Source organism: Ambystoma mexicanum, chromosome 6p (genome assembly GCF_040938575.1).
Source record: "Ambystoma mexicanum isolate Mex_15411 chromosome 6p, UKY_AmexF1_1, whole genome shotgun sequence".
NCBI lineage: Eukaryota > Metazoa > Chordata > Amphibia > Caudata > Ambystomatidae > Ambystoma > Ambystoma mexicanum.
In genome coordinates, this window is record NC_090935.1 from 484,201,508 (window position 1) to 484,228,121 (window position 26,614).

The following is a 26,614-nucleotide window of genomic DNA, read 5'->3' on the forward strand; positions in this document are numbered from 1 at the left end:
GTGTCTGTGTGTAATTCTCTCCAGACATCCACCAGGTCTAGATCAGAAATTGCTGTGTTTAAAGCAGCAGTGGCTGGGGATGGGCCCCCTCGTGGCGGTGAAGGGGGGGAAATCTGTCCATTACAGCATCCCTAACACAGTTGAAGTCTCCACCCCACAGGAAGAAGCCCTCACGTCTCGATGTGGCAAGGATGCTTATGACACAAACATGAGATGGGATGTTGTGGTTAGGGAAGTAAGAATTAACTATGCAGATTTCCCTGTGTTCCAGGTAGCCACGCAATGTAACATTTTGTCCCTCTCTTTCCCTATCAACTCCAATAACTGGAATGGTAGTGATTCATCTGTGGTAGTGGTAGTGATTTTTCGCGCCTTGAAACACTTGTGTATAGGCGCGTTACAAATACCATATCATATCATATATCATATCTAACCATGTGAGCACACCCCTAACAAACTGAGTATGTGGCCCCATATTTTGTCCCACCCCAGCGAGCCAGGATCGCTTCCTGATCGTCTGCCTGCAGGTGTGTCTCTTGAATCAGGGCTAATGATACTCGCTTGTGCTTTAGGAAGGCTTTCACCCTATTTCTTTGCAGATAAGTCCCCAGCCCCCTCATGTTCCAAGTTATAATTCTGATGGGGGCCATAGGTAGTTAAGAAGAAAACCAGCACCAGCTATAATTCCATCCACCCAGCCCTGGGGCGTTCTGCACAGCCAGTACACAACTAATGAAGCCAGTGAGTGCTTGTCTGGGTCAGGGCTAGCCAAATATGTAGTCCGGCGGTAGATGAGCCTAACGCGCCCAGACCGCCCTCTAAGCCCCAAATGACACTGCATCTTGAGAGCAATATAGCACAGAGTAAACAAAAGTAAAACAACAATAACACTGTATAACCTTTCCCAGCAAAAACACATTGCTTGAGTAGATGTGTACTACCAGGGCCAGGCACAGCCATTGAATACAAGTTTAATGGGGAGCAGCAATGGGCTGGCGCCCATTAACAACTTGGTGCAGGGAGATTAGGGCAACAGCGGGTGATTAGGCCTTTCCCTCCTGCTGATCAAAAGGGAGAACAATGAGGCGGCTCAGAATGCAATTACTGCAGGCAGTGTAGTGGGGCAGTGACTTGTGGAGAACCAGGGTTCAGCTCCCGTTGGAGAACTGCAACAGATTGAACCAAAACAGTAGGCGAGTACCATGACCTCGAAGTTAAACTGGACACAAAGAAGGCTGATGGGGCCAGGGATTCAGTCATGTGGCCGTGTTGTTAATATTAGCAAGGTTGTTGTGCTCCATCCACATGGTAGCAGCAGCAGCAGGGGTTTCAAGGAAGTATGATTTGTGGTTGTAGATCTTCAGTCTGGCATTGGTTTATAAGCATGGGCTTAAGACCCAATTGTCAGAGCCTTGCTTTTATCGGCACAAATGAGTTTCTGGCTCTCAGCGTCATCGGCACGTGATGTCAGTGTGGCATTCGTCATTTCAAGCTCCCCGACTCATGCCACTAAGTCTTTGGTGGTATAAACTGACTCTTTCAGCCCTAGTTTGGCGGTAGTAGCCCTCTCAACCAATTGCCTCACTTCTTGACGGAGGAGCTGGACATCGACCTTGACCTCATAAATCTTGGTTTCAAGCGAAGATTTCAGAGCGGCAATTGCAGCAAGTACCTGATCCTCCTGGGTTTTTTCATTGGGGCAGGAGGCCCGGTTTGTATGCTCTCCCCATTGGGCCAGGAGGCTCGGTTTCTATGCTCTCCCCAGATTGGGTGGCGTCGCACTGCTTCCTCTGGCCGGCGAAAGAGTCCATGATTGAAGGCTTGCCCTTATTTATTGGTGAAATATCAGACCTGTCGGATGTTTTCACCCACGCATCCAAGCCCTACAACAGTACTGTGAATAGCTGGTAGCAGAAACATCAGAATGGCCACTGGAAAGCATGCTGCTCGCCAGAAATCACCAGAAAAAGCGCAGTGAAAACCTGACAGGCCACCATCCACTTTTGCCTCTGTCTATACAGGAGACCATTGTCAGACCCCATCCTTTGGCTGCACACAGAGCAAAATCAGTGCAAAGGAATATAGAGCTGTTCAAAAATGTTTTATTTGGTGTCAAAAATTGCTAGAATCATGGCTCACAAAACCACCATAAAGATCCAACCTTCTTGTTGGGTGTGCCACATTACTTTACTGCAAGAATCCACCTCAATACAATGTCAGCAAGAATCATATGTTAGGACAAAATCCCATGTTAAAGACATTTAATGGAAAGACAGCTGTCAAAAATGGGTGAAATACCAGTACTCACCACTACCAGAAGCCGGCGTTTTAAACCAGATTCTTTGTAAGTTTAAACAAGTGAACTCAAACTATGCCAAAGAAAGACATGTTAAGAGGTGGATACAATTTAAAGCTATATTCTGAAACAGAAGACTTGATTTAAAGATATGTTGCTTATTTTCAGTTTATAATGTTCTATTTTTGTTCACAAGGAAGCATGTACAATTGATCAGGAAGTAACTTGATGCAGTCAAAGGCTTGCTGTCCCTGGGAATCCTTCACACCTCAGAACTCCACACCAGAAGGCAGGATATCGCTTGGTCATGTTAATCAAAAGGGAGGAGATCCTCTGCTGGCTGGAAGAAAGAGACAATAGATTCTTTCAACTGAATAGAATATGCTGTTTTTGGGTGTGCCTGGTCACAACTGCTCTGGGAGAAACAAGACATGTGACTTCTGAGCCAAGCCAGATTCTAGGGGCGGAGACAAACCATTGGGTGAACTGAATTGAAGGCAAATATATATGTTTTATAAGAATACTGATAACTAATTCTACCAAGAGGACAAAAATGTACAACTTTGAGTTTCTTAAAATAACACATTCACTCACAGTTCAAGACTAAGCTGGACGCCGGGGGATGTTCTGAGACCAAACCCTGTAATTAATATTGTAGCTGCAGTGTTTATGCTAGAAACATAACAACTTACAGTAATCTGCTCAGAGAGGGTACGTAGGTCTGTGTAAAATTGGGGGCCAGACCAATATTGCGAAACCCACCAAAATCGCGAATCAGTTGTCATTTCTGAACTAAAGCTCTTAGGAAAATCAGAGTTGGAACAGAATGTACCTTAAGTAATCTATGATGTGTACATGTATTCTCAACAACTTGTGTATCTGGGAAATGTGTTATGAAAAATTGATTTTCTATGAGAAAACAGAGGGGAGGGATTACAGCTAAGCCATAAACACAGCATCACTCTGACACACTAATCCTTTCTCCAGTCAGGTCACAGGGAATCCTCTAACCTATCAAATCCTTAGTAGATTGGGCATGAAGAGTCAGCCTCCACACCCACTTTGAAAACACATAAAAAGAGACTGCTTTGGACAGGTAGGAACACACTCACTTTTCTACTTCAACCGATTCTTGCAAAGCGCTCTGCCGGAAAACTCCAGATTCAGACAGACACCAGAACCAAAACTCTAGAACCTTGGAGAAGCAGAGACCTAATCCACAAGCTGAACTCTTCCCAGCAGGCTTCAGAATCTAGCAGCCTGATTCTAACCCCTAAACTTCAAGGGGCTCTCACCTTCAACAGCCGGGCCGTGCTGTTTGAATCTAGCGAGGAACCCTGTGCTAGAACCAGGACTCCAGACCCAGAAAGCAGGGCTGTATCCAGAACCCGTCAGATCCCATTTCAGAGGCCGCAGACCACCGTGCAGTGCTGAACGCAGAACCTAGAGGGCCTGAGACCTGTCCGGTGGTGAGTGAAGTCCAAACCTGAACAGATCGGTGACTAGGCCCATTTCCATTCCATTCCAAAACTAGGAGTGAGTAGTCTAGAACTGTGCATAGTCATCTCTTACTCTAAAGTAATCTTACCCCATCCATTTCAACCTGTCCAGAACTGCATTTAGAATTGTGTGTCCATCGTGGTGATTTCAAATCTGTAACGCGCATTTGTCATTCTGAAATCTTTACTTTATTTCTGAAAATCTACCTCCACAAAAACGTCTGCATCTTTTGAACCGTATGTCCTAGAAGCGATATTTAACTAAGATCCTCAGCTTTCCAACAAACCTAAAACGACATTACAATTCCATACAGTTTTTTTCGTAATCGCAATTTATGCACACGGAAAAAGTATTGCAATTTAGCTCAATCTCACCACATGTTAAAAATCGTTGCTTCTTGCTTTCCGCTGCTGAAATTCGTTTTCAATCTGATAATCCATGAATCATTGCTAGTGTTGACCTGAACCAATCTAAAGTAACTATTACTCATCCTGAATCTTCTTTAGTGAATTAAAATCATTTCAGCATATTTTCACATTCCCTGCAACCACCTTCAAAAGTATTTTTGCCTGTTTAAAATCATACCGGTTTTCTCTAAGCTTGCTGGAGGAACTGGAATTGAACTGCATTCGTTTTGTATTCCTGAAACCTGTGTGCTCTTCTTTCCATCTCTTCATTTTGCATAGGGGGTGGGGAGGAGTCTGTGTTGCATTCTTTCCCATCTTGCATTTCCTTGAACCATAAAAGTATTCTCTGCTACCTCATCCTTCCTCTTCTGACTCCTTTCAGATTAAGGAGATTGTGCTATTGTAATATTCCCCATTGTTGGTCCCTGTTATATTCATAAGTGTGCTATCAAATATTATTTTATCCATAGAAGTGTGATATACATAATGTTTAATTATTCAAATAAACCTTTTTAACTTGCAAAACAAACCTACTTCTTGGCTCAGCGAGGTTGGGGAGATCCATAGAGAGGGGCGTTATAGATTTAAGAACTTTGACTTACAAATATATCAATAAGGGCTTCCATTGGGCATCCCAGACTAGGCATTGACTTAGTGGAATGCTGCATTGAAGTCACTTACAGACCACCCAAGGCAGGAGCAGGTATCACACAGTTCGGGTGATTCTGACTGGGTGTGGTACGTATCGGCGGAATCAGGGCTCCACAGCTGGCTGGGTTATTTATACTTGAGGCTGCTCGAAGGTAACTTCCAGCAGTGTAGAGGGTGGGGGTGGGGGGTTGTAATGATGCAGTCCCCAACACAGGGTCTGGTCTATGGCCCCAATGCATATAAGTGTTGCTGACGTGTTCAGGGGTAGAGTTAGCTGGTACACGGGAGAGGCAAGACAGATGCGTGTCTCCCCACCCCCCCCAGTTAGAAGGGATCAAAGCGGTCCAAGCCAAGGTTTCTGGCTCGAAACTGCTGATTGCAAGGATGCAGTTCATATCTTCAAGGAGCCAGTGGACTATTGGCGTGGGCTTGAGATTGTGGCTGAAGTAGGCTGGCCCAGTGTAGAGCGTTGGTGTTCAGCAAGGGAAGCCACCCCAAGGTATGCAGCTCAAAAATATAGGTGGGTATTTGAAGTTAGATCAGGTGGGGGGGCTGCATGGCTTTATTAAGGTGTGCTCAGTGTTGTTGACTCACAATGTGATTGTGGAGTGCAGGGGGAGCAGATTAAAAAAGTTCTGTTTGAACCAGGGCCCCACGGAGCATTGAACTAGTTAGTTACCTGTTCTCTGGTGCACCAGAGAAGGTCGGGGGGGGTAGGGGTGGCACCCCCAGTGTGGTAAGTGGGCTGCAAGAGAGGTTGAGCAGCCGCCCCAGCATCCAGCTGGGACACCTCTGTAGCCGGGTATATCTGCACCACAGGGAGGACACCAGAGGGTACCTGCAGTGGTCTGTTAGGTCAGATATTGCCCCACGTTCGATCGGTGAAGACACTTAGCTTCACTGGGAACAGCTCCTAGGGCCAGAAATTGGCAGTTGAAATGTGGTAATTCAGGCAGGGGCCTGGGGGGGGTCATACCATGAAAATGTGTTTCAAGCTAGCGCTCCAGTTTGCAATTGCGATGGAGAGCTGAAGAGTGTGAAGAGGGGAACAGCCGCTGGCTGAGAAAGGTGTTAGCACAGGATTTGACGTGACCAAATCAAGAATAAGGCACAGTTCAGAGGGAGACCAGTGAAACCAGGGAGCTCTGCTCCGACTTGTGGTTGGGGACAGGGCTCTGGAGGGAGGGCAGTGAAGTCATGGAGCAAGCGTGCATCGGCTAGTGTTGCCGACACTGCGGGGAGAAGGCCACCTCCCTAGTGTGGCTCCAAGGTGTTGCACCGTATGTCTCTTTCCCCCCTCCCCCTGCTGGCTCAGGCGTCTGAGGTGGGAAGGGCTGCGGCAGCTGCCCGCTCACCTGATCTCTGTCAGGGTATTGGTGAGGGTCAGCACTGCTGTTTATAGTGCAGTGAGGGCTCGAGGGAGTGCCAGGGCCGCTCTCTTGGAGGAGGGACACCAGTTGACCTGTGAAATTAGTGGCTGTCCCGCGTCCAATTTTTGTCCGGACAGCGCTGATTCATTAGGCGCCTAGTTCCCCTTCAAGTAGGTGCGATATGCAGTGAGAATAGTGCAATGAAAGTTGCTGCATGAAGGATCGTAGCAAGAGTTGGAGGAAGACGCGTCTTTACCGCATGTGCGCTGCTACTTTGTATCTATAATGTCTGCAAAACACTCTGTCGGGGGTTATGCAGACCTATTAACTTGTTCGCATGCAAAGTGATCCGATGGTGGCTGCGTTTGTGAACAAGAGCAGACACCTCAGACCCCTGTGTAAATGTCTTTGGTTCTTGTCAGAAATACACCCTTGTTACTAAACCTAATAAAAACATGTTTTGGGCACCCGGCCGATTTCGATTTTCCCCAGCTTGCCCTGTCCGCAAGTGAAAAGGAATTTAATGTAAAAGGGACCGAAGGTGCCTAGCATCCATAGCCCAACTCCTAGCAAAATTTGGACAGATTAACCAGATTAACGCGGCCAGAGAAGTTGTCCCCTCCCTCACCAGAGAAGAGGCCTCCGGCAACGAAGTGCAGTGGTTGGGCTGGGACGCCTGGGGGCGCTCCGAACCGCAGAAGAGAGCCCAGGCAAACCTCCCGGGGAGAGCAGCCCGCAACAAGGCCGTTCGCACATCGAGGAGACCGCAGGAGCTGGTGGCTTTGGGGGCCTCTGGTATTTCATACCACGGCCTCACGGATGAGGGACGCGGCCTAGTGTTCCTCTCTGCCTCGGGTCCCCTTTCTGGTGTAAATTTGCCCCCATTTACCCATCAGAAGTGGACTCTGTGGTGAAATTTCAACATCTTAAGATGAGCACAGGTGGTGCGAAAATACGAATAAAATCGGTTCGGATTACGTGGAGAAAACGCACTTCATTCAGGAGGCCCAGTGCGCTGTGAGAAGACATCATTGCCAGCCCGCCTGCACTCGAGAGAGATACCACAGAGAGAATTAAGGCCGGGCTCCACTGCCGGTAAGACTTCCCAGAGAGTGACTCCCTTTCTTCCCAGAAAGCAGCATAAAAACTGCTGCACTGCCCCAATACTGGGAGAGTTACCCTGCTACCTGACCTGAGCACTGTGGTACCCGGTGACTGCGGCAGCACCGTAGGCAGTCTGGTACTGCCATCTTCATAGTGCCTCTGCCCGCGACTGCCCGAAAATCGGCACTGCCCCCATACGTGTGGCACTGAACACGAGGCCCCCACAGGCACCGCGTGCAGGGGAATCACACGCACCCGTGGGGCCAGCGGCGGTCGCAGTATAAGCCGCATCACAGGATAACGAAACACCGTAGTCGTCCACAACAAGGTCACCGCACTACACATCAAGGGCTCACAATTCATGACGGCACCTAAGCCCACATCAGACCATCCTCCAAATCGGCAACCATGTGCTTATCTGTGTCCCTCAGAGCACGCTGAGTGGGGAGAGGTTATTGGGGCCACATACCACGCTCTACCTTACAATTGGCCCGTTGAACCGACGAGGGACACAGCATACCTGCGAGCTATGTGTTGGCCTCTCGCAGGGAGGGGTCACCGCATCCCGCTCCCCAACGAACTCTGCATCACTCATGAGCCTGTGATACAACACCCACCTGTTACGAGGCAGGCGGCCCAGACGCGGAATAGTTCCTCAACATAGGTAGCAGAATGCAATAAACTGTAGATTCGAAGTGATCTCACATCCAACGAGCAGGACCCAGGAGGTGGAGGCCCACTTTCGAGAGGCGTGTGCCCGCCACATGGGTTTCAGTGGCCCACCAAAACCAGTTCAGTGGAAGAACATGGAAAATAAGTAGACCATCACTTCGGGGCAGCGCGGAACATTCACTTGGACAGAGCTACGAAACCGGAATTGGCCAGGAGCCCTCCCATACAGTCTCCCAGGCAGCACACTACGATCCAGGGCCCCGCGTATGCGGACACAACATGAAGACTCCTCCCCAGACTGCCTATTCACCTTGCCCTCTGACCCACTGGGCGAACACGACACAGAAGACGGAGCCCATTCAGTCAACGTATGGAAAGACGGCGTATCCAACAATACACATATAGATCAAATCCCGGGTGTGTGGTCCCCAATCTGGGGCGCGTGCCCACCTGCAACAACCAAATCCACAAGGTCCAGCCAGCAAGCACGGATGCCCTTGGTGGATGGTTTTATGTGCCCCTGTGCACAAGAACCAGGTAAGGAGGGCCACAAACTGCCCGCGGACCCATAAGTACTATCAGTGGCAAAGGCCCCACCACATCATAGAGCCCCCCCATCCCCCTGCCTCTTGGACATGCAGGCATTTGGCGGGCGGAAACATACTTATATACCATGCCAATTTGAGTCTTGAGACGGCCCCCTCAGGCCAACCGAGAGCAACACAGCATCCATCAGCAGAAAACAAATAGGGCAGCCCCCCCTGGCCCGTAGTGTGTGAAAAGACTCTTGACTAGAGAGAAACTGTTACGCCAGAAGACCACCCAGTGGTCGGAAACACCCTTCCAAGCCAGTAGCAAAGGCATCTTAACCAATCATATCGGCTTCCAAGCCAGACAACCTGCCGCTTCAGTGGTGGCTAGGACAATAGACCGGATTAGGAATAAGAGGTAGCTTGAAAGGCACGTCACCAGCCACCTCTATGAAAGTTTCCAGCTGCACAGTGAAGGATGGCCCTGCCTAATCATCCTATGACCAGCCCACACTTGTTCTATATCTCAACGCAACCTTGTCACCCCCACTCCCCTGCTCAGACAGGGTACCACCCACAACTTTCCTACCAGCTTTGAGCACAAATTCCAACCTAAATCGTCCTGACTCCCTGCATAACCACACCATCCCCACTAAACCTCCCCACGGTGCACAAACTAACTCCTACACATTGCCTCCTCACCTGCGAAATCAGAGGCTAGGCTGCCGTTCCTCCCATCTCTCAGCCCCTCCTAACACCTTCATCACTAAGCACTCCAAACACTCACCATCACTGAATACTACCCCCCCACCCAAAACACCCAGCAACATCAACACACCCAAGATCATCCCCACTATAACGAAACAAAAGAACAACCAGAAAACGCAGCTCCAATGTGCACTCATTAATGCGAGATCCCTCCCAGCGCACGCCACAGAGATCCATGACCTCATCACAGATCTTGACCTAGATATACTAGCTATCACCGAGACCTGGCTACATGAAGCCTCAGGTCCAGCCATATGCCAATCATTACCACCAGGACACACTATTTTACGCCAGGATAGAACATCCAGTAAAGGAGGAGGGGTCGCCCTCATCCTCAAAGAGACCCTCAACGTTGGACAGATAAAAACATCAGAGGCCGACAATTTCGACTTACTATCAGTAAAAATATCCCCCTCACCAAATGACACCATTACAATACACTTTGTTTACCAACCACCAGGCCCAACTCTCGACTTTCAGGCCAATATCACTCACATCTTAGGGGACAACCTCAAAACAAACTCAAGAGCCATACTCATAGGAGACCTCAACCTAGGGTTCAAAGACCCAAAAGATAAGCAAAGCAAAGCGCTGCATGACTTAGGCTTCACCCAACGAGTGAACGAACCAACCCACCATAGAGGTCGCATCCTGGACTGGATTGTGGACCACAGCTGTGCAGTCGACATCAGCTCTAACACACCTCGCCCATGGACTGACCACCACCTACTACACTTCTTCTTACCAGCTAAATTAGGAAGGAGCCCAAACCTACCCGCTACAGCCACCATGGCTAGATCAAAAAAACTGCTCACTGCAGACAGGCTTATCCCTCTCCTAGAAATGTCGGCACAGGCTCATCCCACAGCCAACGACCCTACAACTCTAGTTGAGATCTACAACGCCACGCTCAAAGAGATTTATAGATATTGTAGCCCCACTGGAAAAGAAAAAAGCGAAACAAAAACTCCATGTAAACTCCTGGTTCACCCAAGAACTCCAAGACGCCCGAACCACCTAAAGAACAGCACTAACCTCCTGGCAGACAAATCCCTCCTCTACCACAAGAGACACTTACCTCACAGCTGCCAAACTATATAAAACAGCCATCGCTAGAGCTAAGGCGGCCACCTAAAATAACAAAATTGAGAAAGCCAACTCTCAATCCAAAGAGCTATTCGCCATTTACAACGAGCTGACCATCCCACCTTCCTCAGCACAACCTACCGAAAAAAATGCAACATAGCGCAACATCCAACATGCTATGCTAGACAAAATTAAAAAAAATCCAGAACAAAATCAAATCCCAATTCGACAAACTTCATTAAATCACTCCACCGCCACTTCCTAAGCCCTCCACCCTCATACTAAAGGATAACACCGCACACAATACAAACACACCTAAACCCTTCTCATTCAAGGAAGTCACGGTTCCTGAAGTCCTTCTAATCATGAAACAGACCAAACCATCTCTATGCAAAGGGGACATTTACCCAGCCAACATAATCAAAGACTGTGCGACAGCTCTTGTCCGTTTTGTAACCCCGTTCATCAATACCTCCTTCGCCACCAGCACTGTCCAACTCGCCCTTAAGGAAGCATGGGTAAGACCGCTGTTAAAAAAAACCTACCATGGATCCGGACACCCCAAACAACTACCGTCCCATTACCACTGTGCCGTTTCTGCTCAAGATCCTGGATAGGGCTGCATACCTACAGATCCAAGCTTACCTGGAAACGCACAACATTCTTGGAAAAAGGCAATCAGGTTTCCGCCCGCGGCATACCACAGTCAGCCCTACTCGACCTCAAGAACCAACTACTTGAAGCTATGGACAAAGGCAAGACCTCTCTACTCCTACTCCTAGATCTCTCGGCGGCCTTTGATTTGGTCGACCATAAGATCCTGTGCAAACACCTCACCGACACAGCAAACGTCTCCCAAGGCCACCATCCACTTTTGCCTCTGTCTATACAGGAGACCATTGTCAGACCCCATCCTTTGGCTGCACACAGAGCAAAATCAGTGCAAAGGAATATAGAGCTGTTCAAAAATGTTTTATTTGGTGTCAAAAATTGCTAGAATCATGGCTCACAAAACCACCATAAAGATCCAACCTTCTTGTTGGGTGTGCCACATTACTTTACTGCAAGAATCCACCTCAATACAATGTCAGCAAGAATCATATGTTAGGACAAAATCCCATGTTAAAGACATTTAATGGAAAGACAGCTGTCAAAAATGGGTGAAATACCAGTACTCACCACTACCAGAAGCCGGCGTTTTAAACCAGATTCTTTGTAAGTTTAAACAAGTGAACTCAAACTATGCCAAAGAAAGACATGTTAAGAGGTGGATACAATTTAAAGCTATATTCTGAAACAGAAGACTTGATTTAAAGATATGTTGCTTATTTTCAGTTTATAATGTTCTATTTTTGTTCACAAGGAAGCATGTACAATTGATCAGGAAGTAACTTGATGCAGTCAAAGGCTTGCTGTCCCTGGGAATCCTTCACACCTCAGAACTCCACACCAGAAGGCAGGATATCGCTTGGTCATGTTAATCAAAAGGGAGGAGATCCTCTGCTGGCTGGAAGAAAGAGACAATAGATTCTTTCAACTGAATAGAATATGCTGTTTTTGGGTGTGCCTGGTCACAACTGCTCTGGGAGAAACAAGACATGTGACTTCTGAGCCAAGCCAGATTCTAGGGGCGGAGACAAACCATTGGGTGAACTGAATTGAAGGCAAATATATATGTTTTATAAGAATACTGATAACTAATTCTACCAAGAGGACAAAAATGTACAACTTTGAGTTTCTTAAAATAACACATTCACTCACAGTTCAAGACTAAGCTGGACGCCGGGGGATGTTCTGAGACCAAACCCTGTAATTAATATTGTAGCTGCAGTGTTTATGCTAGAAACATAACAACTTACAGTAATCTGCTCAGAGAGGGTACGTAGGTCTGTGTAAAATTGGGGGCCAGACCAATATTGCGAAACCCACCAAAATCGCGAATCAGTTGTCATTTCTGAACTAAAGCTCTTAGGAAAATCAGAGTTGGAACAGAATGTACCTTAAGTAATCTATGATGTGTACATGTATTCTCAACAACTTGTGTATCTGGGAAATGTGTTATGAAAAATTGATTTTCTATGAGAAAACAGAGGGGAGGGATTACAGCTAAGCCATAAACACAGCATCACTCTGACACACTAATCCTTTCTCCAGTCAGGTCACAGGGAATCCTCTAACCTATCAAATCCTTAGTAGATTGGGCATGAAGAGTCAGCCTCCACACCCACTTTGAAAACACATAAAAAGAGACTGCTTTGGACAGGTAGGAACACACTCACTTTTCTACTTCAACCGATTCTTGCAAAGCGCTCTGCCGGAAAACTCCAGATTCAGACAGACACCAGAACCAAAACTCTAGAACCTTGGAGAAGCAGAGACCTAATCCACAAGCTGAACTCTTCCCAGCAGGCTTCAGAATCTAGCAGCCTGATTCTAACCCCTAAACTTCAAGGGGCTCTCACCTTCAACAGCCGGGCCGTGCTGTTTGAATCTAGCGAGGAACCCTGTGCTAGAACCAGGACTCCAGACCCAGAAAGCAGGGCTGTATCCAGAACCCGTCAGATCCCATTTCAGAGGCCGCAGACCACCGTGCAGTGCTGAACGCAGAACCTAGAGGGCCTGAGACCTGTCCGGTGGTGAGTGAAGTCCAAACCTGAACAGATCGGTGACTAGGCCCATTTCCATTCCATTCCAAAACTAGGAGTGAGTAGTCTAGAACTGTGCATAGTCATCTCTTACTCTAAAGTAATCTTACCCCATCCATTTCAACCTGTCCAGAACTGCATTTAGAATTGTGTGTCCATCGTGGTGATTTCAAATCTGTAACGCGCATTTGTCATTCTGAAATCTTTACTTTATTTCTGAAAATCTACCTCCACAAAAACGTCTGCATCTTTTGAACCGTATGTCCTAGAAGCGATATTTAACTAAGATCCTCAGCTTTCCAACAAACCTAAAACGACATTACAATTCCATACAGTTTTTTTCGTAATCGCAATTTATGCACACGGAAAAAGTATTGCAATTTAGCTCAATCTCACCACATGTTAAAAATCGTTGCTTCTTGCTTTCCGCTGCTGAAATTCGTTTTCAATCTGATAATCCATGAATCATTGCTAGTGTTGACCTGAACCAATCTAAAGTAACTATTACTCATCCTGAATCTTCTTTAGTGAATTAAAATCATTTCAGCATATTTTCACATTCCCTGCAACCACCTTCAAAAGTATTTTTGCCTGTTTAAAATCATACCGGTTTTCTCTAAGCTTGCTGGAGGAACTGGAATTGAACTGCATTCGTTTTGTATTCCTGAAACCTGTGTGCTCTTCTTTCCATCTCTTCATTTTGCATAGGGGGTGGGGAGGAGTCTGTGTTGCATTCTTTCCCATCTTGCATTTCCTTGAACCATAAAAGTATTCTCTGCTACCTCATCCTTCCTCTTCTGACTCCTTTCAGATTAAGGAGATTGTGCTATTGTAATATTCCCCATTGTTGGTCCCTGTTATATTCATAAGTGTGCTATCAAATATTATTTTATCCATAGAAGTGTGATATACATAATGTTTAATTATTCAAATAAACCTTTTTAACTTGCAAAACAAACCTACTTCTTGGCTCAGCGAGGTTGGGGAGATCCATAGAGAGGGGCGTTATAGATTTAAGAACTTTGACTTACAAATATATCAATAAGGGCTTCCATTGGGCATCCCAGACTAGGCATTGACTTAGTGGAATGCTGCATTGAAGTCACTTACAGACCACCCAAGGCAGGAGCAGGTATCACACAGTTCGGGTGATTCTGACTGGGTGTGGTACGTATCGGCGGAATCAGGGCTCCACAGCTGGCTGGGTTATTTATACTTGAGGCTGCTCGAAGGTAACTTCCAGCAGTGTAGAGGGTGGGGGTGGGGGGTTGTAATGATGCAGTCCCCAACACAGGGTCTGGTCTATGGCCCCAATGCATATAAGTGTTGCTGACGTGTTCAGGGGTAGAGTTAGCTGGTACACGGGAGAGGCAAGACAGATGCGTGTCTCCCCACCCCCCCCAGTTAGAAGGGATCAAAGCGGTCCAAGCCAAGGTTTCTGGCTCGAAACTGCTGATTGCAAGGATGCAGTTCATATCTTCAAGGAGCCAGTGGACTATTGGCGTGGGCTTGAGATTGTGGCTGAAGTAGGCTGGCCCAGTGTAGAGCGTTGGTGTTCAGCAAGGGAAGCCACCCCAAGGTATGCAGCTCAAAAATATAGGTGGGTATTTGAAGTTAGATCAGGTGGGGGGGCTGCATGGCTTTATTAAGGTGTGCTCAGTGTTGTTGACTCACAATGTGATTGTGGAGTGCAGGGGGAGCAGATTAAAAAAGTTCTGTTTGAACCAGGGCCCCACGGAGCATTGAACTAGTTAGTTACCTGTTCTCTGGTGCACCAGAGAAGGTCGGGGGGGGTAGGGGTGGCACCCCCAGTGTGGTAAGTGGGCTGCAAGAGAGGTTGAGCAGCCGCCCCAGCATCCAGCTGGGACACCTCTGTAGCCGGGTATATCTGCACCACAGGGAGGACACCAGAGGGTACCTGCAGTGGTCTGTTAGGTCAGATATTGCCCCACGTTCGATCGGTGAAGACACTTAGCTTCACTGGGAACAGCTCCTAGGGCCAGAAATTGGCAGTTGAAATGTGGTAATTCAGGCAGGGGCCTGGGGGGGGTCATACCATGAAAATGTGTTTCAAGCTAGCGCTCCAGTTTGCAATTGCGATGGAGAGCTGAAGAGTGTGAAGAGGGGAACAGCCGCTGGCTGAGAAAGGTGTTAGCACAGGATTTGACGTGACCAAATCAAGAATAAGGCACAGTTCAGAGGGAGACCAGTGAAACCAGGGAGCTCTGCTCCGACTTGTGGTTGGGGACAGGGCTCTGGAGGGAGGGCAGTGAAGTCATGGAGCAAGCGTGCATCGGCTAGTGTTGCCGACACTGCGGGGAGAAGGCCACCTCCCTAGTGTGGCTCCAAGGTGTTGCACCGTATGTCTCTTTCCCCCCTCCCCCTGCTGGCTCAGGCGTCTGAGGTGGGAAGGGCTGCGGCAGCTGCCCGCTCACCTGATCTCTGTCAGGGTATTGGTGAGGGTCAGCACTGCTGTTTATAGTGCAGTGAGGGCTCGAGGGAGTGCCAGGGCCGCTCTCTTGGAGGAGGGACACCAGTTGACCTGTGAAATTAGTGGCTGTCCCGCGTCCAATTTTTGTCCGGACAGCGCTGATTCATTAGGCGCCTAGTTCCCCTTCAAGTAGGTGCGATATGCAGTGAGAATAGTGCAATGAAAGTTGCTGCATGAAGGATCGTAGCAAGAGTTGGAGGAAGACGCGTCTTTACCGCATGTGCGCTGCTACTTTGTATCTATAATGTCTGCAAAACACTCTGTCGGGGGTTATGCAGACCTATTAACTTGTTCGCATGCAAAGTGATCCGATGGTGGCTGCGTTTGTGAACAAGAGCAGACACCTCAGACCCCTGTGTAAATGTCTTTGGTTCTTGTCAGAAATACACCCTTGTTACTAAACCTAATAAAAACATGTTTTGGGCACCCGGCCGATTTCGATTTTCCCCAGCTTGCCCTGTCCGCAAGTGAAAAGGAATTTAATGTAAAAGGGACCGAAGGTGCCTAGCATCCATAGCCCAACTCCTAGCAAAATTTGGACAGATTAACCAGATTAACGCGGCCAGAGAAGTTGTCCCCTCCCTCACCAGAGAAGAGGCCTCCGGCAACGAAGTGCAGTGGTTGGGCTGGGACGCCTGGGGGCGCTCCGAACCGCAGAAGAGAGCCCAGGCAAACCTCCCGGGGAGAGCAGCCCGCAACAAGGCCGTTCGCACATCGAGGAGACCGCAGGAGCTGGTGGCTTTGGGGGCCTCTGGTATTTCATACCACGGCCTCACGGATGAGGGACGCGGCCTAGTGTTCCTCTCTGCCTCGGGTCCCCTTTCTGGTGTAAATTTGCCCCCATTTACCCATCAGAAGTGGACTCTGTGGTGAAATTTCAACATCTTAAGATGAGCACAGGTGGTGCGAAAATACGAATAAAATCGGTTCGGATTACGTGGAGAAAACGCACTTCATTCAGGAGGCCCAGTGCGCTGTGAGAAGACATCATTGCCAGCCCGCCTGCACTCGAGAGAGATACCACAGAGAGAATTAAGGCCGGGCTCCACTGCCGGTAAGACTTCCCAGAGAGTGACTCCCTTTCTTCCCAGAAAGCAGCATAAAAACTGCTGCACTGCCCCAATACTGGGAGAGTTACCCTGCTACCTGACCTGAGCACTGTGGTACCCGGTGACTGCGGCAGCACCGTAGGCAGTCTGGTACTGCCATCTTCATAGTGCCTCTGCCCGCGACTGCCCGAAAATCGGCACTGCCCCCATACGTGTGGCACTGAACACGAGGCCCCCACAGGCACCGCGTGCAGGGGAATCACACGCACCCGTGGGGCCAGCGGCGGTCGCAGTATAAGCCGCATCACAGGATAACGAAACACCGTAGTCGTCCACAACAAGGTCACCGCACTACACATCAAGGGCTCACAATTCATGACGGCACCTAAGCCCACATCAGACCATCCTCCAAATCGGCAACCATGTGCTTATCTGTGTCCCTCAGAGCACGCTGAGTGGGGAGAGGTTATTGGGGCCACATACCACGCTCTACCTTACAATTGGCCCGTTGAACCGACGAGGGACACAGCATACCTGCGAGCTATGTGTTGGCCTCTCGCAGGGAGGGGTCACCGCATCCCGCTCCCCAACGAACTCTGCATCACTCATGAGCCTGTGATACAACACCCACCTGTTACGAGGCAGGCGGCCCAGACGCGGAATAGTTCCTCAACATAGGTAGCAGAATGCAATAAACTGTAGATTCGAAGTGATCTCACATCCAACGAGCAGGACCCAGGAGGTGGAGGCCCACTTTCGAGAGGCGTGTGCCCGCCACATGGGTTTCAGTGGCCCACCAAAACCAGTTCAGTGGAAGAACATGGAAAATAAGTAGACCATCACTTCGGGGCAGCGCGGAACATTCACTTGGACAGAGCTACGAAACCGGAATTGGCCAGGAGCCCTCCCATACAGTCTCCCAGGCAGCACACTACGATCCAGGGCCCCGCGTATGCGGACACAACATGAAGACTCCTCCCCAGACTGCCTATTCACCTTGCCCTCTGACCCACTGGGCGAACACGACACAGAAGACGGAGCCCATTCAGTCAACGTATGGAAAGACGGCGTATCCAACAATACACATATAGATCAAATCCCGGGTGTGTGGTCCCCAATCTGGGGCGCGTGCCCACCTGCAACAACCAAATCCACAAGGTCCAGCCAGCAAGCACGGATGCCCTTGGTGGATGGTTTTATGTGCCCCTGTGCACAAGAACCAGGTAAGGAGGGCCACAAACTGCCCGCGGACCCATAAGTACTATCAGTGGCAAAGGCCCCACCACATCATAGAGCCCCCCCATCCCCCTGCCTCTTGGACATGCAGGCATTTGGCGGGCGGAAACATACTTATATACCATGCCAATTTGAGTCTTGAGACGGCCCCCTCAGGCCAACCGAGAGCAACACAGCATCCATCAGCAGAAAACAAATAGGGCAGCCCCCCCTGGCCCGTAGTGTGTGAAAAGACTCTTGACTAGAGAGAAACTGTTACGCCAGAAGACCACCCAGTGGTCGGAAACACCCTTCCAAGCCAGTAGCAAAGGCATCTTAACCAATCATATCGGCTTCCAAGCCAGACAACCTGCCGCTTCAGTGGTGGCTAGGACAATAGACCGGATTAGGAATAAGAGGTAGCTTGAAAGGCACGTCACCAGCCACCTCTATGAAAGTTTCCAGCTGCACAGTGAAGGATGGCCCTGCCTAATCATCCTATGACCAGCCCACACTTGTTCTATATCTCAACGCAACCTTGTCGCCCCCACTCCCCTGCTCAGACAGGGTACCACCCACAACTTTCCTACCAGCTTTGAGCACAAATTCCAACCTAAATCGTCCTGACTCCCTGCATAACCACACCATCCCCACTAAACCTCCCCACGGTGCACAAACTAACTCCTACACATTGCCTCCTCACCTGCGAAATCAGAGGCTAGGCTGCCGTTCCTCCCATCTCTCAGCCCCTCCTAACACCTTCATCACTAAGCACTCCAAACACTCACCATCACTGAATACTACCCCCCCACCCAAAACACCCAGCAACATCAACACACCCAAGATCATCCCCACTATAACGAAACAAAAGAACAACCAGAAAACGCAGCTCCAATGTGCACTCATTAATGCGAGATCCCTCCCAGCGCACGCCACAGAGATCCATGACCTCATCACAGATCTTGACCTAGATATACTAGCTATCACCGAGACCTGGCTCCATGAAGCCTCAGGTCCAGCCATATGCCAATCATTACCACCAGGACACACTATTTTACGCCAGGATAGAACATCCAGTAAAGGAGGAGGGGTCGCCCTCATCCTCAAAGAGACCCTCAACGTTGGACAGATAAAAACATCAGAGGCCGACAATTTCGACTTACTATCAGTAAAAATATCCCCCTCACCAAATGACACCATTACAATACACTTTGTTTACCAACCACCAGGCCCAACTCTCGACTTTCAGGCCAATATCACTCACATCTTAGGGGACAACCTCAAAACAAACTCAAGAGCCATACTCATAGGAGACCTCAACCTAGGGTTCAAAGACCCAAAAGATAAGCAAAGCAAAGCGCTGCATGACTTAGGCTTCACCCAACGAGTGAACGAACCAACCCACCATAGAGGTCGCATCCTGGACTGGATTGTGGACCACAGCTGTGCAGTCGACATCAGCTCTAACACACCTCGCCCATGGACTGACCACCACCTACTACACTTCTTCTTACCAGCTAAATTAGGAAGGAGCCCAAACCTACCCGCTACAGCCACCATGGCTAGATCAAAAAAACTGCTCACTGCAGACAGGCTTATCCCTCTCCTAGAAATGTCGGCACAGGCTCATCCCACAGCCAACGACCCTACAACTCTAGTTGAGATCTACAACGCCACGCTCAAAGAGATTTATAGATATTGTAGCCCCACTGGAAAAGAAAAAAGCGAAACAAAAACTCCATGTAAACTCCTGGTTCACCCAAGAACTCCAAGACGCCCGAACCACCTAAAGAACAGCACTAACCTCCTGGCAGACAAATCCCTCCTCTACCACAAGAGACACTTACCTCACAGCTGCCAAACTATATAAAACAGCCATCGCTAGAGCTAAGGCGGCCACCTAAAATAACAAAATTGAGAAAGCCAACTCTCAATCCAAAGAGCTATTCGCCATTTACAACGAGCTGACCATCCCACCTTCCTCAGCACAACCTACCGAAAAAAATGCAACATAGCGCAACATCCAACATGCTATGCTAGACAAAATTAAAAAAAATCCAGAACAAAATCAAATCCCAATTCGACAAACTTCATTAAATCACTCCACCGCCACTTCCTAAGCCCTCCACCCTCATACTAAAGGATAACACCGCACACAATACAAACACACCTAAACCCTTCTCATTCAAGGAAGTCACGGTTCCTGAAGTCCTTCTAATCATGAAACAGACCAAACCATCTCTATGCAAAGGGGACATTTACCCAGCCAACATAATCAAAGACTGTGCGACAGCTCTTGTCCGTTTTGTAACCCCGTTCATCAATACCTCCTTCGCCACCAGCACTGTCCAACTCGCCCTTAAGGAAGCATGGGTAAGACCGCTGTTAAAAAAAACCTACCATGGATCCGGACACCCCAAACAACTACCGTCCCATTACCACTGTGCCGTTTCTGCTCAAGATCCTGGATAGGGCTGCATACCTACAGATCCAAGCTTACCTGGAAACGCACAACATTCTTGGAAAAAGGCAATCAGGTTTCCGCCCGCGGCATACCACAGTCAGCCCTACTCGACCTCAAGAACCAACTACTTGAAGCTATGGACAAAGGCAAGACCTCTCTACTCCTACTCCTAGATCTCTCGGCGGCCTTTGATTTGGTCGACCATAAGATCCTGTGCAAACACCTCACCGACACAGCAAACGTCTCCCAAGAAGCCACCGACTGGATCACCTCCTTTCTGGATGGTCGAGCAATGAGTCTTCTCAGACAAGGCATCCGCCCAGCCATCAACTATCAGCTGCGGAGTCCCACAAGGCTCATGCACCTCCCCCACCCTCTACAACCTCTTCACCCTCCCCTTATTCAGTGACCTAGAAGACTTCGGCATAGCCTTTACAAACTATGCCGATGACACCCAAATTCTCCTAACTCTAACAGGTAACTATGAGCAAAACCTCAAGACACTCCAAGACACACATGCAGGTATCCAAGCTTGGATGGCGGCAAATGGTCTATGCCTAAATGGGGAAACAAACGAAATACTACTTGTAGGCCCCAAGGAAGCCTTAAAAAAACTAGACGACAACTATAGTTCTTTCAGCATCAAGGACATCATCATTAAAACCTCAGACACAGTCAAAACACTTGGCGTTTATCTGGACTCCACCCTATCAATGGACAGGCAAGTCAGCGCCATCTCATCAGCGGCTGCGCTCACATCAAAAATCATAAACTCTGTGAGACCATACCTATCTCGTAAATATTGCCTCAACATCGCAAGGCCCACAACATATGCAAAACTTGCAACATTCTACTTCTAGGCACCTCCAATAATAACATCAACAAATTACAAATCGCACAAAACAGTGCCCTCGGAGCCGCACTCGGTATACCCAAGAGAGAGCACATCTCCCATGCACGGAAAGATGCCCATTGGCTCCTGGTCAAAGAACGCATAATATTCAAAGCCCTCACCATCACACACAGATGCATCGGCCAGTCTGCCCCAGCTTACCTATTGGAAAGAATACACCAATCAGCAGCCCACAGACTGAAACGTGACCAATATGCACACCAGCTCTCAGTCCCTGCATTCAACAGAGCTAAAGCAGGCAGCTCTAGCTTTGAGGTTCTAGCCCCTAAAGCTTGGAACTCACTCCCACTCAGTCTAAGAAAAGAACAATCCCTGACAAATTTTAGGAAAGCTCTAAAAACAAAGCTGTTCAACTAGACCACCTTATGTCATGCATTGTCTCTAAAGCTTTCCCTCTGTAACCCTTAACACCTTCTCTACAATGTCATATACTGCTGTATACATCTACTCCTGCAGCAATGTTATAACATGCACCAAATGTATACCCTGTATAACCTGTATAACATGAACTAAGTGACTATCCTGTAACAGCGCCACGATGCCTCTGGGCACTTTATAAATCCAAATAAATAAAATAAATAAACATAAGCCTTTTTTCTCACTTATTTTATTTTTATTTAATATTTTATTTTAAAGTGAGTGCCTGTATGTCTAGACATGTTTGAAATGATTAGACGCAAAACGTTTGAGGTATAAATAATCACTGTATTTTATCACAATGAGAGCCATCGTCTGTCTGGGTTTTAACATCCAATTAGTTTAAGGTTTCGAGCAGTTCATGATGTCCCATATTTCCCACTAAAGTGGCAGGGATGTCTAAATTGACCTCCGCTTGCATAAACAAATCCCAACCTCTAGGTTTTTTTTTTGTCTTCCAAAGGCCTAAGGATTGGTAATGCTGCGAACTAGATTGTGGACGTTTGAACCTTTTGATAACCATATTCCTTTATAAACAAATGCCCCCTTCTCCTTCCAAGGTGCCACACCATTCTCACTCCCCCATCTTGTTCAGCAGGAGTTCAGCATTTTTACGATAACTTGATTAATGGTGTTCAGAACTTCTACCACAAGGGGATCTGAAACAGGGGCCGAGGTGGTGGTGTTGGCGGGACTTGTGTGGTCTTCAGGGGGGGCATGTACAATGTTTGTTTATTCTTAATTTTCGGCTTCTCTAAAGTATGTTAAGTATTTTTGGAGAATAGTTGAATATAGGGTCACCTTGTCGTAGTCCGATACATCATGACGCTTTAGGATCTCTTGCATTTCAGAATCGAACCTCTGGGTGGGTGATTTTCGAATATCCGGTTATTCACGGTTCTGGGTTGTCAAACCATCCAACCGGCATTTGCCAACCAGATACATCTTCTGACTGTACTCCATTGACTGTACTCCATTAACTGCCCCCTAGAAGCCTGGTGATCAGAGGCGAGACAAAACCTAGTAGCAAGCCTATGAAACACTATGATTGTTTTAAAAGTTTTCCTTTAGCTTTTAGGGAAGCCCTCTTGTTACCACATTTCTTGAGGATGCAGTTTTTCTTTAAGGCTCCTAATTGCCGGCTGGATAGTGGAACATTCCCCTTTATGGTACTAAATCATCAGAAGCTCAGCACAGAATGGCCTTGCGTTGTTGTGGTACTGTTAGCATTTTAAGGAACACAAAGTTCCTACGTATACACGCCGTCATGGTGGCTGGTCGGGGGTACTAATGAGGAACGTTTTTTTTTTCTTTTCTTTTCACCAGGGTTTTCGAGAGGTTTTTTGTATGTAAACCACAGGTAGATCAGGCTGGAAAAGACTGGAACGCAGCTCTAAAGTGTTTGTTTTTAAATCCACCAATAAGTAATCATAAGGTTTCCGGGTAACGTCTTCAAAAGCCTCCATGAAAATTCGGGTGTTACCCGGGTACATCCGTCTCACTAGGACGGCGAGCTGTTTCTCTCTTGGGTTCTTAAACGGAACTATGTAGCTGGCGTTTAATGTTATTGAACGGTTGCCCTTACCCTTGTAGAATAAATTCTGAACAATGTAACAGATGCTAAGGTTACAATGATGCGAGTACTGGGTGATGCTTTTTTTCAGTTCAGAGCTATGCCTGCCCTCCATCAGATCATCTACGGTGATCATATTGACAAGGTCCGGCGGTAGCAAGCAGTCGTCATTCAGATAATCTGGTAAACCCTCCACAAATTTCAGGTGAGGTAGTTTAGTGGACAGATCATTATACTGCGACTGCCAACATGATTAAAACCATATGATATTGTTTGGTCAGAATAGTGGGGATATTTTCTAAAAGTTGTTTAATAAAATAGCTTTTACTGCAGCTAGAAGGGCCAGCTGATGTGCATGAAAAAGAATGTTGCAAATGCGTGTCCATCATACGCGATGCTCCCTTTTCAATAGCCGTAGGGTAATGTTTTGTAGCCATCTATGAGCACCCGTTTATCAAATACTACCCTCACAGATTTTTGCAGGGTTTGGGTACTAATTGTCCATCGTTTATTCTCACACACTATGGGGGGTTGCTGCACCACAATAGTTTTGGTTGTGTTTTTTTAAAACGTACTCTTGCACTAGCTCCTTCAGGCTATCAAAATTGATTTTCATACTGTTACTAACATTCAAAGTTGATGCCTTTTACCTTCATCCAGACCATCCTTGTGGATGTCCGATACGTATAGGTTTTGGGACCAGCAGAAACAAATTCTATAATGTGTTCACACGGAGCTAATTCGCTTGTTAAACTGCCCAGATAACCGCCCAATGGGAGATCTCCTGCCCAGGGGCACTAACAAAAATGATTGAATCAGTGTTGTGGTACAAACGGCGCTCTTGGAGAGCATGCATTACTTTATACAACTCCAAACGGGCATTGGCGGTTGTGAAACAGGCAATAAAAATGCTTATATTGTTGGAACACGTCAGGTACTCTTCAGCGTATTTCCAGCCGAGGCATGCTGTTTCCTCATCTATAAACTAAAGCTTGAAATTTCATAACCGGTGTGACAAAGAAAGGTAGGCTGTCGGCTCGTTGGGTTGGTTATAATCGTGGTGTTTGGGAGATTGGCTCTCTAAACAAATTTACCCCATAAGGAATGTAAACATAGTTTAGCTAGCTGACGCCTGGCAAGGTTATTTTCAATGAATTCGGGTCTTAAGCAGGATACCCTGATGTTAATACTCTTCTATGTACTTCTGGCGGGGGCAGGGTCTTTACAATTCTCAGGGTATCCTGAGGCCTCCTGTTTATCATGAAGGAACAAAGTGATGTAGCCACAAAACAGTTCTATAGTGACCTTCTCAAAATGCCATATTTCATGAATCTGCCCCAACTGATAACCTTTCTGCAAAGCCACTTCCAGCTCAACAGTATACCAGGTACCCGTAATCGATTGCTCGTCATCACTCTGTGCATTTTTCAGTTTGTTTTCACTTTGCACAGGTCATACATAAAGGGAACATTAACTTTCCAGTGGAAGCACCGGAAAATAGTTTTTTAGGCGGGTACACCTGTCATTTGATCAGGCCAAAATAGTGTTTTAACATCTCCAAAATCTTCATAGATGATACAGGGATGCCCTAACAGTTAGTGTTTTGAATTGTCGACAAAAGGGGTAGAGGCTGGTGAAGTCATAATAATGTATCTTCTCATCTGGCTCTTTTTCGTGATAGAGCTTGACAGCATTAGTTTGTCCGCCAAAAAGACTGTCACATGGTTCTAGGGATTCTGATACATGTTTCTGTTTAAGAAACATCTTTAACTCTGCATCATTTTTCAGCATCTCTGACCATTTATGCTCTCATGTTTTAAAAGTGTTCAATGAAGATGGTCATAAGTACAAGCCGTTAAGGTATTATACTCTTTCTTATAGCAGCGGGACCACCTGTGAAAAAAACTGCTGTTAAATTCATAGGTCTGGGCCTCCCCATTTAAAGAAGCATAACCACCTCGAAGATAAGTGCCAATATTTTTCTCCCCTTCACGCAGGGCGTGTTGTATAGGTACCTTATCCTTCTCAGACACATACATCCAGAACTTTATGGAAGGTGTGGAGAAGTGTTTTTGTTTGCCGTGGTACGAGGACTGTTGTTTCCAGCTCTAGAAACAATTGTTTGTATATATTCATACACATGCTAGCCAACGTGATGAATGTGATGGGAATAGGTGATCCATTTTATCATCTGAGGGGTATCTGGGTACAGAACATACTCCTTTCGGGTCAGCTCAATGATACCATCGAGAAAAATGTAACAGGCTGTTCTCAAAATATTTAGATCTTCACAGCAGTAGGTTTTTAGCTCCCTCTTAAGATCAAAAACATATTTGTGGGCCTCCGTATACCATTTATCGTCAGGCATCATTAATTCTGAACTGTAACACTCAGGTTCAGAATGGGGCCCCACATAGTTTTGATTCTGTTCTGTGTTGAAGAAATGTGGGAAATAACCTTTGGAACCTGGGAATCTTAAAGCTTTAGGCAGCTTACTTAATTTCATGGGTAAACAAGCGTATTTTAAGGTCCCATTCCTTGAGGAGCTTCAATTATGCACCCTGCATTATCAGTTTGACAGCGACTTTCTTTAATCATACCTGAGTGCTATAAATGCTTGACATTAAGCTAGGATAGCAGTTTTCACCGTTTGTGAGTGGAAGTAGATTTTAACCATGTCCAAATAATTATTGTACACAAATTCCACCTGTAAAGCTCTTGTGAATTGACTAAGCGCAGGCTGGGTATTTAAAAGAAAAAACAAAAAAAAGACATGATACATTGCCAATTCAGAGGTATTTTTCCTGACATCCAAAATAAGCTACCCAAAATTATAAAATGGGAGTCTTCACTAGAGTGACCATATGATTTACACATCTCTCCTGCCTAAACCTTTGGATATTGTTTGGCCCCCAGGAAACTGGTTTTTATTCATCACTACATTTTTCATAGTTTTCACATTACTCGGGGGTCGTTCCAGTCCCTTCCCTTTCTCCTCGAGGGTACTGAAAATCGGGAACATTTGATGGCATGTTTTCTGAGGCCCATCTCTCGGGCTAAAAGCTGGTGTGGCAGATCGCAAATTACTGCCTGCATTTGCCACAAGTGGTGAGGTACTTAGCCTTACTGCCACCCAGCCTTTATCCTTTTCCACCATTATTGGTTCACTAGTTTCCCCAGCCAGCGAGTCCCCGGAAACAGGGTAGGTAGAAATATTACTCGAGTCAAGTGAGCAGCCTCCATCTTGGATAAACCTTTGGAAATGTTTGATTGCTCCCTTACTCTGAGCTGGGGTAATATGTTTTAGTTTGCCCTTTGCTTTCTGTGGCCCAGTAACTGAACTTGGTACGCTCAATGGAGAATTAGCATCAACTCTAGCATTATTCCCATGGTTTCCAGTTGTATGTTCCACATTAAACCTTACTTTCTTTTAGAATTTATGGGAGCCATTTTTGCGCTGTTT